This window comes from Mustelus asterias, chromosome 8 (genome assembly GCF_964213995.1).
Source record: "Mustelus asterias chromosome 8, sMusAst1.hap1.1, whole genome shotgun sequence".
NCBI classification, from domain to species: Eukaryota; Metazoa; Chordata; class Chondrichthyes; order Carcharhiniformes; family Triakidae; genus Mustelus; species Mustelus asterias.
In genome coordinates, this window is record NC_135808.1 from 137,967,786 (window position 1) to 137,984,683 (window position 16,898).

The window sequence follows — 16,898 nt, forward strand, 5'->3', positions numbered from 1 at the left end:
GTTCATTATCTTGTAAGTTTCTATTAGATCTCCCCTCAACCTCCTAAACTCCAATGAATACAATCCCACGATCCTCAGACGTTCATCGTATGTCAGGCCTACCATTCCTGGGATCATCCGTGTGAATCTCCGCTGGACCCGCTCCAGTGCCAGTATGTCCTTCCTGAGGTGTGGGGCCCAAAATTGCTCACAGTACTCCAAATGGGGCCTAACCAGTGCTTTATAAAGCCTCAGAAGTACATCCCTGCTTTTGTATTCCAAGCCTCTTGAGATAAATGACAACATTACATTTGCTTTCTTAATTACGGACTCAACCTGCAAGTTTACCTTTAGAGAATCCTGGACTAGGACTCCCAAGTCCCTTTGCACTTTAGCATTATGAATTTTGTCACCATTTAGAAAATAGTCCATGCCTCTATTCTTTTTTCCAAAGTGTACGACCTCGCACTTGCCCACGTTGAATTTCATCAGCCACTTCTTGGACCACTCTCCTAAACTGTCTAAATCTTTCTGCAGCCTCCCCACCTCCTCAATACTACCTGCCCCTCCACCTATCTTTGTATCATCGGCAAACTTGGCCAGAATGCCCCCAGTCCCGTCATCTAGATCGTTAATATATAAAGAGAACAGCTGTGGCCCCAACACTGAACCCTGCGGGACACCACTTGTCACCGGTTGCCATTCTGAGAAAGAACCTTTTATCCCAACTCTCTGCCTTCTGTCTGACAGCCAATCGTCAATCCATGTTAGTACCTTGCCTCGAATACCATGGGCCCTTATTTTACTCAGCAGTCTCCCGTGAGGCACCTTGTCAAAGGCCTTTTGGAAGTCAAGATAGATAACATCCATTGGCTCTCCTTGGTCTAACCTATTTGTTATCTCTTCAAAGAACTCTAACAGGTTTGTCAGGCACGACCTCCCCTTACTAAATCCATGCTGACTTGTCCTAATCCGACCCTGCACTTCCAAGAATTTAGAAATCTCATCCTTAACAATGGATTCTAGAATTTTGCCAACAACTGAGGTTAGGCTAATTGGCCTATAATTTTCCATCTTTTTTCTTGTTCCCTTCTTGAACAGTGGGGTTACAACAGCGATTTTCCAATCCTCTGGGACTTTCCCTGACTCCAGTGACTTTTGAAAGATCATAACTAACGCCTCCACTATTTCTTCAGCTATCTCCTTTAGAACTCTAGGATGTAGCCCATCTGGGCCCGGAGATTTATCAATTTTCAGACCTTTTAGTTTCTCTAGCACTTTCTCCTTTGTGATGGCAACCATATTCAACTCTGCCCCCTGACTTTCCTGAATTGTTGGGATATTACTCATGTCTTCTACTGTGAAGACTGACGCAAAGTACTTATTAAGTTCCTCAGCTATTTCCTTGTCTCCCATCACTAGATTACCAGCGTCATTTTGGAGCGGCCCAATGTCTACTTTTGCCTCCCGTTTGTTTTTAATGTATTTAAAGAAACTTTTACTATCATTCCTAATGTTACTGGCTTGCCTACCTTCATATTTGATCCTCTCCTTCCTTATTTCTCTCTTTGTTATCCTCTGTTTGTTTTTATAGCCTTCCCAATCTTCTGACTTCCCACTACTCTTTGCCACATTATAGGCTCTCTCTTTTGCCTTGATGCATTCCCTGACTTCCTTTGTCAGCCATGGCTGCCTAATCCCCCCTCTGATAACCTTTCTTTTGTTTGGGATGAACCTCTGCACTGTGTCCTCAATTACTCCCAGAAACTCCTGCCATTGCTGGTATGTCAGGAATAAAAGAATGACAAGGGTAAGATTAGGGCCAGTCAAGGACAGTAGTGGGAAGTTGTGTGTGGAGCCTGAAGAGATAGGAGAAACACTAAATGAATATTTTTCATCAGTATTCATGCAGGAAAAAGACAATGTTGTCGAGGAGAATACTGAGATACAGGCTATTGGATAGACGGGATTGAGGTTAATAAGGGGGAGGTGTTAGCAATTCTGGAAAGTGTGAAAATAGATAAGTCCCCTGGGCCGGATGGGATTTATCCTAGGATTCTCTGGGAGGCTAGGGAGGAGATTGCAGAGCCTTTGGCTTTGATCTTTGTGTCGTCATTGTCTACAGGAACAGTGCCAGAAGACTGGAAGATCGCAAATGTTGTCCCCTTGTTCAAGAAGTGGAGTCGAGACAACCCTGGTAATTATAGACCGGTGAGCCTTACTTCTGTTGTGGGCAAAGTTTTGGAAAGGATTATAAGAGATAGGATTTATAATCATCCAGAAAGGAATAATTTGATTTGGGATAGTCAACACGGTTTTGTGAAGGGTAGGTCGTGCCTCACAAACCTTATTGAGTTCTTTGAGAAGGTGACCAAGGAGGTGGATGAGGGTAAAGTCGTTGATGTGGTGTATATGGATTTCAGCAAAGCGTTTGATATGGTTTCCCATGGTAAGCTATTGCAGAAGATACGGAGGCATGGGATTGAGGGTGATTTAACGGTTTGGATCAGGAATTGGCTAGCTGTGAGAAGACAGAGGGTGGTGGTTGATGGGAAATGTTCATCCTGGAGTTCAGTTACTAGTGGTGTACCGCAAGGATCTGTTTTGGGGCCACTGCTGTTTGTCATTTTTATAAATGACCTGGATGAGGGCATAGAAGGATGGGTTAGTAAATTTGCGGATGACACTAAAGTCGGTGGAGTTGTGGACAGTGCGGAAGGTTGTTGCAGGTTACAGAGGGACATAGATAATCTGCAGAGCTGGGCTGAGAGGTGGCAAATGAGTTCAATGCAGAAAAGTGTGAGGTGATTCACTTTGGAAGGAGTAACAGGAATACAGAGTACTGGGCTAATGGTAAGATACTTGGTAGTGTGGATGAACAGAGAGATCTCGGAGTCCATGTGCATAGATCCCTGAAAGTTGGCACCCAGGTTGATAGGGTTGTTAGGAAGGCGTACGGAGTGTTAGCTTTTATTGGTAGAGGGATTGAGTTTCGGAGCCATGAGGTCATGTTGCAGCTGTACAAAACTCTGGTGCGGCCGCACTTGGAGTATTGCGTACAGTTCTGGTCACCACATTATAGGAAGGATGTGGAAGCATTGGAAAGGGTGCAGAGGTGATTTACTAGGATGTTGCCTGGTATGGTGGGAAGGTCTTATGAGGAAAGGCTGAGGGGCTTGAGGTTGTTTTCGTTAGAGAGAAGAAGGTTAAGAGGTGACTTAATAGAGGCATATAAGATGATCAGAGGATTAGATAGGGTGTATAGTGAGAGTCTTTTTGCTCGGATGGTAATAGCTAGCATGAGAGGACATAGCTTTAAATTGAGGGGTGATAGATATAGGACAGATGTCAGAGGTAGGTTCTTTACTCAGAGAGTAGTAAGGGCGTGGAATGCCCTGCCTGCAGCTGTAGTGGACTCGTCAACATTAAGGGCATTTAAATGGTCATTGGACAAACATATGGATGATATTGGAATAGTATAGATTAGATGGGCTTTAGATTGGTTTCACTGGTCGGTGCAACATCGAGGGCCAAAGGGCCTGTACTGCGCTGTAATGTTCTATGTTCTACAGGCCGGTGAGCCTGACATCAGTGGTAGGTAAATTATTGGAGAGGATTCTTCGAGACAGGATTTATTCCCACTTGGAAATAAGTGGACGTACTAGTGAGAGGCAACATGGTTTTGTGAAGGGGAGGTCGTGTCTCAGGAACTTGATCGAGTTTTTCGAGGAAGTGACGAAGATGATTGATGAGGGTAGGGCAGTGGATGTTGTCTACATGGACTTCTGTAAGGCCTTTGACAAGGTCCCTCATGGCCGACTGGTGCAGAAAGTGAAGTCTCATTGGATCAGAGGTGAGCTGGCAAGGTGGATACAAAACTGGCTCGGTCAAAGAAGCCATGATGTGGAGATGCCGGCGTTGGACTGGGGTAAACACAACAAGAAGTTTTACAACACCAGGTTAAAGTCCAACAGGTTTATTTGGTAGCACAAGTGCCCCAAAGTAAGTGGTTTGTGCTACCAAATAAACCTGTTGGATTTTAACCAGGCGTTGTGAGACTCCTTATTTCGGTCAAAGAAGACAGAGGGTAGCAGTGAAAAGGTGTGTTTCTGAATGGAGGGCTGTGACAAGTGGTGTTCCTCAGGGATCAGTGCTGGGACCTTTGCTGTTTGTAAAATATATAAATGATTTGGAGGAGAATGTAACTGGTTTGATTCGTAAGTTTGCGGATAACACAAAGGTTGGTGGATTTGCGGATAGCGATGAGGACCATCAGAGGATACAGCAGGATATAGATTGGTTGGAGACTTGGGCAGAGAGATGGCAAATGGAATTTAATCTGGACAAATGTGAGGTAATGCATTTTGGAAGGTCTAATACAGATAGAAAATATACAGTAAATGGCAGAACCCTTAAGAGTATTGATAGGCAGAGGGATTCCCTATCACTGGGACTGATTCCCTGTCACTGGGAGTGATTCCCGTCACTGGAAGTGATTCCCATCACTGGGAGATATTCCCGTCACTGGAGTGATTCCCGTTACTGGGAGTGATTCCTGTCACTGGGAGTGAGTGATTCCCCGTCACTGGGAGTGATTCCCCGTCACTGCGAGTGATTCCCGTCACTGGGAGTGATTCCAGTCACTGGGAGTGATTCCTGTTACTGGGAGTGATTCCTGTCATTGGGAGTGATTCCTGTCACTGTGAGTGATTCCCCGTCACTGCGAGTGATTCCCGTCACTGGGAGTGATTCCCGTCACTGGGGGTGATTCCTGTTACTGGGAGTGATTCCCATCACTGGGAGTGATTCCTGTCACTGGGAGTGATTCCCCATCACTGGGAGTGATTCCTGTCACTGGGAATGATTCCCTGTCACTGGGAGTGATTCCCCGTCACTGTGAGTGATTCTCCATCACTGGGAGTGATTCCCGTCACTGTGAGTGATTCTCCATCACTGGGAGTGATTCCTGTCACTGGGAGTGATTCCCCGTCACTGTGAGTGATTCTCCATCACTGGGAGTGATTCCCGTCACTGTGAGTGATTCTCCATCACTGGGAGTGATTCCCGTCACTGGGAGTGATTTCGGTCACTGTGAGTGATTCTCCATCACCGGGAGTGATTCCTGTCACTGGGAGTGATTTCGGTCACTGGGAGTGATTCCCCGTCACTGGGAGTGATTCCCGTCACTGCGAGTGATTCCCGTCACTGTGAGTGATTCTCCATCACTGGGAGTGATTCCCTGTCACTGCGAGTGATTCCCGTCACTGGGAGTGATTCCCGTCACTGGGAGTGATTCCCCGTCACTGGGAGTGATTCCTCATCACTGGGAGTGATTCCCGTCACTGGGAGTGATTTCTGTCACTGGGAGTGATTCCCCGTCACTGGAAGTGACTCCCCGTCACTGGGAGTGATTCCCCGTCACTGGGAGTGATTCCCGTCACTGGGAGTGATTTCTGTCACTGGGAGTGATTCCCCGTCACTGGAAGTGATTCCCCGTCACTGGGAGTGATTCCTGTCACTGGGAGTGATTCCCCGACACTGGGAGTGATTCCTGTCACTGGGAGTGATTCCCCGTCACTGGGAGTGATTCCCCGTCACTGGGAGTGATTCCCCATCACTGGGAGTGATTCCCCGTCACTGGGAGTGATTCCCCATCACTGGGAGTGATTCCCCGTCACTGGGAGTGATTCCTGGCACTCTGGGGTTGATTCCTGTCCCTGGGAATGACACAATTCCAAGTCGGGATGGAGAGTGTTTAGTGGGAAGTTGCAGGTTGTGGTTTTCCCAGGTATCTGCTGCTGTAGTTGTTCAGGGTGGTGGAGGTGACGGGTTTGGGAGGAGATGTTGGAGTATCCTTGGCGAATTGCTACACTGCGATGATAGATTGAGTGTGGCTCAGACACTGGAAGAAGCTTCTTCAGGAACAGACACATTACTGATCGACCTGAGATCAGTAAGACTGAATCGGCTGAAACTCCTTTTGTAAATGATCAGAGTACCAGCCTTTCAGGCTGAATCTGTGGGAAGGGATTGTTGTCGTGATCAATAAAACTAACACTGGTGATAAAGGTGGAGATTGTGGCAATATACAGAGATAATGGAGATTAATGAATCTACAATTGTCACAGCATCGACTAAAGGCATTAACTAAAGCTGCATATTGCAATAGATTATTTTTAATTCTGTGTAAATCGAATCGAGTGAACATTAGCAACAGAATCCGTAAGCTGAGTAAAGTATGAATGAATAATCAAACAGTACAGATGTTAAGTGCTCCTGAATTACCTGTGCCCTCTGTGAATAATGAACAGCTCTGAGTCCCAGAGCTGGAATCAGTGGTTCAATGAAATGATGTTGTGTAAACGGTGTGAATTCCCCAGGAGAATGGCTGGCTGGGGTTCAGTGTGAAAGAACATTGAGGGAGTGGTGAGAGACAGAGACACTATCTCACTGTCTCACTCCAACATTCCCTCAAACTCTCTCTTATTCTCAATCGCTAACACTGACACACTTCTCCACCTGGTTTCTTGTTCATTGTCCCAGTGGAACAATCTGTGTCTGTGTCGCCTCCAGTCCCGACTATTCCAATATTCTCCGAACTGAGTCTCCAATCTCCATCCGACAAAAACTTCAGCTCCTCCCAAACTCTCTTGTGTGTATTCCACGTCCTGTACCCCCCACCCCCCCGTGCTCACTGACCCACACTGCCCCCGCCACCCCCCTGTGCCCACTGACCCACACTGCCCCCCGCTCCCCCCCCCCCGTGCTCACTGACCCACACTGCCCCCCATCCCCCCCCCCCCCGTGCTCACTGACCCACACTGCCCCCCACCCCCGGTGCTCACTGACCCCCGTTACCCCCAATTCCTGTGCTCTCACCGCCATCTTGAATTTACAATGTGTCATGTGACAAATAGTCTGATGTTATCTTTAACTCAGCCAATCGCAGTTCATCTTTTTGGCAAAGAGGGTCTGGTGGACTGAAGTGCATGTGTTTCAATGTGAGAAGTGTAACGGGTAAGGCAGATGAACTTAGAGCTTGGATTCGTACCAGGAACTACGATGTTGTTGCCATTACAGAGACTTGGTTAAGGGAAGGACAGGATTGGCAGCTTAACATTCCAGGATACAGATGTTTCAGGCGGGATAGAGGGGGGTGTAAAAGGGGTGGGGGAGTTGCGCTACTGGTTAAGGAGAATATCACAGCTGTACTGCGGGAGGACACCTCGGAGGGCTCATACAGCGAGGCAGTATGGGTAGAGCTCAGGAATAGGAAAGGTGTAGTCACAATGTTGGGGGTTTATTATAGGCTGCCCAACTGCCAACGGGAGATTGAGGAACAGAAATGTAGGCAGATTTTGGCAAGGTGTAAAAGTAACAGGGTTGTTATGGTGGGGGATTTTAACTTCCCCCTGTATTGATTGGGACACACTTAGTGCTCGGGGCGTGAATGGGGCAGAGTTTGTAAGGAGCATCCAGGAGGGCTTCTTGAAACAATTTATAGATAGTCCAACTAGGGAAGGGGCCACACTGGACCTTGTATTGGGAAATGAGCCCGGCCAGGTGGTCGATGTTTCAGCTGGGGAGCAGTTCGGGAACAGTGACCACAATTCAGTAAGCTTTAAGGTACTGATGGATAAAGATAAGTGTAGTTCTCAAGTTAAGGTACTAAATTGGGGGAAGACTAATTACAACAATATTAGGCAGGAACTGAAGAATGTAGATTGGGGGCAGATGTTTGAGGGCAAATCAACATCTGGCATGTGGGAAGCTTTCAAGTGTAAGTTGATAGGGATTCAGGATTGGCACATTCCTGTAAGGATGAAGGATAAGTATGGCAAGTTTTGGGAACCTTGGATAACGAGAGATATTGTGAGCCCAGTCAAAGAGAAAAAGGAAGCACTTGTCAAAGCTAGGAGGCTGGGAACATACGAAGCAAGTGTGGAATACAAGGAAAGTAGAAAGAAACTTAAGCAAGGAGTAAGGGGGGGCTAAAAGGGGTCACGGAAAAGCATTGGCCAGCAGGATTAAGGAAAGTCCCAAGGCTTTTTATACATATATAAAGAGCAAGAGGGTAGCCAGGGAGAAGATTGGCCTCGTCAAGGTCAAGGGAAGGAATCTATGCGTGGAGCCAGAGGAATTGGGCGAGGTATTAAATGAGTTTTGCTAGTGTGGTTCGGGTGGGTTTAAACCAATGTGGCAGGGGGGTGGGGATCAGAACAATAGGTCAATAAGTATCGAGGCTGGGGATGAGGTTGGGGCCAAGACAAGGCTATCTAAGTGGAAGGGCATTCTGGGGGAGGATGACCTCAGTGGGCCTGGAGGTCTGGAGTGCATCTGCTTCAATGCAAGGAGCGTCACGGGCAAGACAGACGAGCTTAGAGCCTTAATGCTTGCGCGGAACTTGGATTGTGGTTGCAGTGACGGAGACTTGGTTAAAAGAAGGGCAGGACTGGCAGCTGAATATTCCGGGGTATAAGTGTTTTAGGCGAGACAGAGGAGGGGCAAGGAGAGGTGGGGGAGTAGCAATGCTGGTTAGGGAGCATATTACAGCGGTACAGAGGGTGGACAATATAGAAGGGTCAGGTAACGAGCGACTGTGGTTGGAGCTTGGAAACAGGAAGGGCGCAGTTACTATAGAACATAGAACATAGAACATTACAGCGCAGTACAGGCCCTTCGGCCCTCGATGTTGCGCCGACCAATGGAACCAATCTAAAGCCCCTCTAATCTACACTATTCCAATATAGAACCATAGAACAATAGAAAATTACAGCTCAGAAACAGGCCTTTTGGCCCTTCTTGTCTGTGCCGAATCATTTTATGCCTAGTCCCACTGACCTGCACTTGGACCATATCCCTCCACACCCCTCTCATCCATGAACCCGTCCAAGTTTTTCTTAAATGTTAAAAGTGACCCCGCATTTACCACTTTATCCGGCAGCCCATTCCACACTCCCACCACTCTCTGCGTGAAGAAGCCCCCCCTAATATTCCCTTTAAACTTTTCTCCTTTCACCCTTAACCCATGCCCTCTGGTTTTTTTCTCCCCTAGCCTCAATGGAAAAAGCCTGCTTGCATTCACTCTATCTATACCCATCAAAATCTTATACACCTCTATCAAATCTCCCCTCAATCTTCTACGCTCCAGGGAATAAAGTCCCAACCTAGTCAATCTCTCTCTGTAACTCAGCTTCTCAAGCCCCGGCAACATCCTTGTGAACCTTCTCTGCACTCTTTCAACCTTATTTACATCCTTCCTGTAACTAGATGACCAAAACTGTACACAATACTCCAAATTCGGCCTCACCAATGCCTTATATAACCTTACCATAACACTCCAACTTTTATCCTCGATACTCCGATTTATAAAGGCCAATGTACCAAAGGCACTCTTTACGACCCTATCCACCTGTGACGTCGCTTTTAGGGAATTCTGTACCTGTATTCCCAGATCCCTCTGTTCAACTGCACTCTTCAGAGTCCTACCATTTACCCTGAACGTTCTTCTTTGGTTTGTCCTTCCAAAGTGCAATATCTCACACTTGTCTTCGTTAAATTCCATTTGCCATTTTTCAGCCCATTTTTCTAGTTGGTCCAAATCCCTCTGCAAGCTTTGAAAACCTTCCTCACTGTCCACTACACCTCCAATCTTTGTATCATCAGCAAACTTGCTGATCCAATTGACCACATTATCATCCAGATCATTGATATCATCCATATGTTTATCCAATGGCCATTTGAATGCTCTTAATGTTGACGAGTCCACTACTGCTGCAGGCAGGGCATTCCACGCCCTTACTACTCTCTGAGTAAAGAACCTACCTCTAACATCTGTCCTATATCTCTCACCCCTCAATTTAAAGCTATGCCCCCTCGTGCTAGCCAATGCCATCCGAGGAAAAAGGCTCTCACTATCCACCCTATCTAATCCTCTGATCATCTTGTATGCCTCTATTAAGTCACCTCTTAACCTTCTTCTCTCTAACGAAAACAACCTCAAGCCCCTCAGCCTTTCCTCATACGATTTTCCCACCATACCAGGCAACATCCTGGTAAATCTCCTCTGCACCCTTTCCAACACTTCCACATCCTTCCTATAATACGGCGACCAGAACTGTACGCAATACCCCAAATGCGGCTGCACCAGAGTTTTGTACAGTTGCAGCATGACCTCCTGGCTCCGAAACTCAATCCCTCTACCAATAAAAGCTAACACACCGTACGCCTTCTTAACAACCCTATCAACCTGGGTGCCAACTTTCAGGGATCTATGCACATGGACACCCAGATCCCTCTGTTCATCCACACTACCAAGTATCTTACCATTAGCCCAGTACTCTGTATTCCTGTTACTTCTTCCGAAGTGAATCACCTCACACTTTTCCGCATTCAACTCCATTTGCCACCTCTCAGCCCAGCTCTGCAGCCTACCTATGTCCCTCTGTAACCTGCCACTTCCCTCCGCACTGTCTACAACTCCACCGACTTTAGTCCATCCGCAAATTTACTAATCCATCCTTCCACGCCCTCATCCAGGTCATTAATAAAAATGACAAACAGCAGTGGCCCCAAAACAGATCCCTGCGGTACACCACGAGTAACTGAACTCCAGGATGAATTTTTCCCATCAACCACCACCCTTTGTTTTCTTACAGCTAGCCAATTCTTGATCCAAACCACTAAATCTCCCTCAATCCCACGTGTCCGTATTTGCTGGACACATGGGATATATGCGGGGGGTATACTACAGTCCTCCCAACAGCCCACGGGAAGTTGAGGAACGGATATTTAAGGAGATTCTGGACAGGTGTAGAAAAAATAGGGTTGTTGTAGTGGACAACTTTAATTTCCCTCATGTAGACTGGAAATCGCTTAGGGCTGGGGGCCTGGACGGGGAAGAATTTATAAAATGCGTACAGGAAGGTTCTTTGGAACAATATGTTGACAGTCCAACTAGAGAGGGGGCTATACTGGATCTAGTACTGGGGAATGAGCCCAGTCAGGTCATCAAAGTTTCAGTAGGGAAACATGTGGCAAATAGTGACCACAATTCTGTAAACTTTCGGATAGTAATGGAAAAAGATGAGTGTTGTCCTATCGGTAAGGAGCTGAATTGGGGGAAGGCTAACTACAGCCGGATTAGGCAGGATTTGGTGGCTGTTGATTGGGAGAGGCTGTTCGAGGGTAAATCCACACCTGGCATGTGGGAGTCTTTCAAGGAGCAGTTGATAGGACTGCAGGACAGGCATGTGCCTGTAAAGAAGAAGGACAGGAAAGGTAGGATTCGGGAGCCATGGATAACCAGTGAAATTGTGGGTCTAATCAAAAAGAAAAAAGAGGAATACATGAGGTCCAGGCAGCTAAAAACAGATGGAGCACTAGAGGAATACAGAGAAAGTAGAAAAGAACTCAAACAGGGGCTTAGAAGGGCAAAAAGGGGTCACGAAATGTCCTTGGCACACAGGATTAAGGAGAATCCTAAGACATTTTATACATACGTTAGGAACAAAAGAGTTGTTAGGGAAAGAATCGGACCTCTCAGGGACACAGGAAGGGGAATTATGCTTAGAACCAAAGGAAGTAGGTGAGATCCTAAACGAATACTTTGCATCAGTATTCACAAAGGAGAGGGACATGTTGACTGGTAGTATCTCAGAGAGAGGTGTTGACCCGTAAGAAAAAATCTCAATTACAAGGGAGGAAGTCTTAGGTTTTTAGGAAACATTAAGCAAGACAAATCCCCAGGGGCCGGATGGCATCTATCCGAGACTCCTCAGGGAGGCAAGAGATGAAATTGCTGGGCCTCTAACAGAAATTTTTGTCTCTTCAGTGGACACAGGTGAGGTCCCAGAGGATTGGAGGAGAGCAAATATTTAAGAAGGGTAGCAAGGATAACCCGGGTAATTATAGGCCGGTGAGCTTGACGTCCATGGTAGGGAAATTGTTGGAGAAGATTCTTAGAGATAGGATATATGCGCATTTTGAACTGAATAATCTCATTAGCGATAGACAGCATGGTTTTGTACGAGGGAGGTCATGCCTCACAAAAATGGTTGAGTTTTTTGAGGAGGTGACAAAAACGATTGACGAGGGAAGGGCCGTGGATGTCGTCTATATGGATTTTAGTAAAGCGTTTTGCAGGCTGGTGCAAAAGGTTGAATCTCACGGGATAAAAGGTGAGCCAGCTAGATGGGTGGAGAACTGGCTTGGTCATAGAAAGAAGTTTAACAACACCAGGTTAAAGTCCAAACCTGTTGGACTTTAACCTGGTGTTGTTAAACTTCTTACTGTGTTTACCCCAGTCCAACGCCGGCATCTCCACATCAATAACCATAGAAGACAGAGGGTAACAGTGGAGGGGTTTTTTTCCGGTTGGAGGTCTGTTACTAGTGGAGTTCCGCAGGGCTCTGTACTGGGACCTCTGCTGTTTGTGATATATATAAATGATTTGGAGGAAGATGTAGCTGGTGTGATCAGTAAGTTTGCGGACGACACAAAGATTGCTGGAGTTGCAGATAGTGATGAACATTGTCAGAGAATACAGCAGGATATAGATAGGCTGGAACATTGGGCGGAGAAATGGCAGATGGAATTTAATCCAGATAAATGTGAAGTGATGCATTTCGGTAGATCTAATGTGAGGGGGAGCTATACAATAAATGGCAGAACCATCAGGAGTATCGACACACAGAGGGACCTGGGTGTACAAGTCCACAGATCCTTAAAGGTGGCAGCACAGGTGGAGAGGGTGGTGAAGAAGGCATGTGGAATGCTTGCCTTTATTGGACGGGGCATAGAATATAAAAGTTGGCATATGATGTTGCAGCTGTATAGAACATTGGTTAGGCCACATTTGGAATACTGCATCCAGTTCTGGTCGCCACACTACCAGAAGGACGTGGAGGCTTTGGAGAGAGTACAGAAAAGGTTTACCAGGATGTTGCCTGGTATGGAGGGTCTTAGCTATGAAGAGAGATTGGGTAAACTGGAGTTGTTCTCCCTGGAAAGACGGAGGATGAACATAGAACATAGAACATAGAACATTACAGCGCAGAACAGGCCCTTCGGCCCACGATGTTGCACCGACCAGTTAAAAAAAAAACTGTGACCCTCCAACCTAAACCAATTTCTTTTCGTCCATGAACCTATCTACGGATCTCTTAAACGCCCCCAAACTAGGCGCATTTACTACTGATGCTGGCAGGGCATTCCAATCCCTCACCACCCTCTGGGTAAAGAACCTACCCCTGACATCGGTTCTATAACTACCCCCCCTCAATTTAAAGCCATGCCCCCTCGTGCTGGATTTCTCCATCAGAGGAAAAAGGCTATCACTATCCACCCTATCTAAACCTCTAATCATCTTATATGTTTCAATAAGATCCCCTCTTAGCCGCCGCCTTTCCAGCGAAAACAATCCCAAATCCCTCAGCCTCTCCTCATAGGATCTCCCCTCCATACCAGGCAACATCCTGGTAAACCTCCTCTGCACCCTCTCCAAAGCCTCCACATCCTTCCTGTAATGTGGGGACCAGAACTGCACACAGTACTCCAAGTGCGGCCGCACCAGAGTTGTGTACAGTTGCAACATAACGCTACGACTCCTAAATTCAATCCCCCTACCAATAAACGCCAAGACACCATATGCCTTCTTAACAACCTTATCTACTTGATTCCCAACTTTCAGGGATCTATGCACACATACACCTAGATCCCTCTGCTCCTCCACACTATTCAAAGTCCTCCCGTTAGCCCTATACTCAACACATCTGTTATTCCTACCAAAGTGAATTACTTGATGAGGGGCGACCTAATAGAGGTGTATAAAATTATGAAGGGCATAGATAGGGTGAACAGTGGGAAGCTTTTTCCCATCGGAGGTGACGAACACAAGGGGTCACGGGTTCAAGGTGAGGGGGGCAATGTTCAACACAGATGTCAGGGGGACGTATTTTACACAGGGTGGTGGGGGCCTGGAATGCACTGCCAAGCAAGGTGATTGAGGCGGACATGCTGGGATCGTTTAAGACTTATCTAGATAGCCACATGAACAGTCTGGGAATAGAGGGATACAAACGAATGGTCTAGTTGGGCACATGAGCGGCGCCGGCTTGGAGGGCCGAAGGGCCTGTTCCTGTGCTGTATTGTTCTTTGTTCTTGTTGTTGTTCTTTGAGTACTTTGCATCAGTATTCACAAAAGAGAAGGACTTGGCGGACGATGAGTCTGGGAAAGGATGTGTAGATAGTTTGAGCCATGTTGAGATCAAAAAGGAGGAGGTATTGGGGTTCTTGAGAAACATCCAAGTAAACAAGTCCCCAGGGCCTGATGGGATATATCCCAGAATACTGAGAGAGGCAAGGGAGGAAATTGCTGGGGCCTTGAGAGAAATCTTTGTCTCCTCACTGGCTACAGGGGAGGTCCCAGAGGATTGGAGAATAGCCAATGTGGTTCCTTTGTTTAAGAAGGGTAGCAAGAATAATCCAGGTAATTACAGGCCGGTGAGCCTTACATCAGTGGTAGGGAAATTATTGGAGAGGATTCTCCGAGACAGGATTTATTAGTGAGAGGCAACAAAGTTTTGTGAAGGGGAGGTTGTGTCTCACGAACTTGATCGAGTTTTTCGAGGAAGTGACGAAGATGATTGATGAGGGTAGAGCAGTGGATGTTCTCTGCATGGACTTCAGTAAGGCCTTCGATAAGATCCCTCATGGCAGACTGGTGCAGAAGGTGAAGTCGCTGATTTGCACCATCAACTCATTAACTGAGGTTGTGTTGCCTGCCTGGTGCTCGGGTCCAGGATGTATCATCTGGGCTGCAGAGGAATTTGGAGTGGGAGGGTGGAAATCCAGTTGTCGTGGTCCATGTAGGTGCCAATGACATCGACAAAACAGGAACTAAGGGTCTGCAGAGGGAGTACGAAGAGCGAGGGAACAAATTAAAAAGCAGAACCAACAAGGTGGTGATCTCTGGATTACTACCTGAGCCACGCGCGAATTGGCGCAGGGTTAATAGGATTAAGGAGATGAATGCGTGGCTCAAGGATTGGTGTGGGAGGAATGGTTTCGAATTCATGGGGCATTGGCACCAGTATTTGGGCAGATGGGACCTGTATAGATGGGATAGTCTCCATTTGAACCGTGCTGGGACCAGAGTCCTAGCGAATCGTATCACCAGGGCTGTAGATAGGGCTTTAAACTAATTTATGGGGGGGAGGGTGCAGAGGTAAGAGGAATTACGAAATCAATGGTAGAGGAGAGGGAGCGAGTGCAAGTGAATGAGGGCATTCAAGTAGTTAAAGGAGTAGAGGGAGAGGGAGAAGTTGATAGCGTGTCATCAAATCGGGTCCAGATAAAAGCTGGAATAAAGACACTTTGCCTGAATGCAAGAAGCATTTGGAACAAAGTTAATGAGTTGATGGTGCAAATCAGCACTAATGGGTATGATCTAGTGGCCATTACAGAAACGTGGCTGCACGGAGACCAGGACTGGGAGATGAATATCCAGGGGTATCAGGCATTTAGGAAGAATAGACAGGAAGGAAAAGGTGGTGGGGTAGCTCTGTTAATAAAAGATAATATCAGGGTAGTAGTGAGGGATGACATAGGCTCTAAGGAACAAAACGTGGAATCGTTATGGGTAGATATAAGGAATAGTAGGGGGAGAAAGACACTAGTAGGTGTGGTCTATAGGCCCCCAAATAATAATGTTGAGGTGGGGAGGGCTATAAACAAGCAAATAATGGATGCGTGCAAAAACGGAACGGGGCAATAATCATGGGGGACTTCAACCTGCATATTGGTTGGCTGATAGGATAGGAATGCTGTCGGGATAGTTACCTTGAACAGTATGTTACAGAGCCGATGAGGGAACGAGTTATCTTAGATCTGGTAATGTGTAATGAGGTAGGTAGAATTAAGGATGTTCTTGTGAAGGACCCTCTTGGGTCAAGTGATCACAATATGGTCGAATTTCTGGTACAAATGGATGAGGAGAAAGTAGGGTCCCATACCAGTGTCCTCTGTTTGAACAGAGGGAAGTACGATAGGATGAGGGCTGAATTGGCTAAGGTGGACTGGGAGAGCAGACTGGTAGGTAGGATAGCTGAGGAACAGTGGAGGATTTTAAAGGAGATCCTTTTCAGTACTCAGCAACAATATATTCCGGTGATAAAGAAGGACTGTAAGAAAAGGGATAACCAGCCATGGATAACGAAGGAAATTAAGGAGAGTATTAAATTAAAGACCGATGCGTACAGAGTGGCCACAAATAGTGGAGAATCGGAAGATTGGGAAAACTTTAAGAAACACCAAAGAACGACTAAGAAAGCGATAAAGAAAGGAAAGATAGGTTATGAAGCTAGGCTAGCTCTAAATATAAAAAATGATAGTAAAAGCTTTTACAAATATATAAAAAGGAATAGAGTGGCAAGAGTGAATGTTGGACCCTTGGAGGACGAGAGGGGGGATTTAATAGTGGGAAATGAGGAAATGGCTGAAACTTTAAATAGGTTTTTTGTGTTGGTCTTCACGGTGGAAGACACAAATAGTTTACCGAATATTAACGATCGAGTGTTGGTAGGAGGAGAGGTATTCAATACAATTAATGTTACCAGGGAGGCAGTGCTTGGGAGACTAACGGGACTGAAGGTGGACAAGTCCCCGGGCCCGGATGGGATGCATCCCAGGGTACTGAAAGAAATGTCAGAGGTAATAGCAGATGCGTTAGTTGTTATTTATCAAAATTCGTTGGATTCTGGGGTAGTGCCGGCTGATTGGAAAACGGCTAATGTTACACCGCTGTTTAAAAAAGGAAATAGACAAAAGGCGGGTAACTACAGGCCGGTTAGCTTAACGTCTGTAGTTGGGAAAATGCTGGAATCAATCATTAAAGAAGAAATAGCAGGCCACCTGGATAA

At 46.4% G+C, this 16,898-nt stretch overlaps 1 protein-coding gene across 1 annotated transcript in view; it reads right to left on the reverse strand.

Annotated features, from left to right (window-relative positions):
• The window catches only part of LOC144497796 (netrin-G1-like), a 139,890-nt gene that overhangs the window by 71,382 nt on the left and 51,610 nt on the right, over positions 1-16,898 (reverse strand). The window lies entirely within an intron of this gene.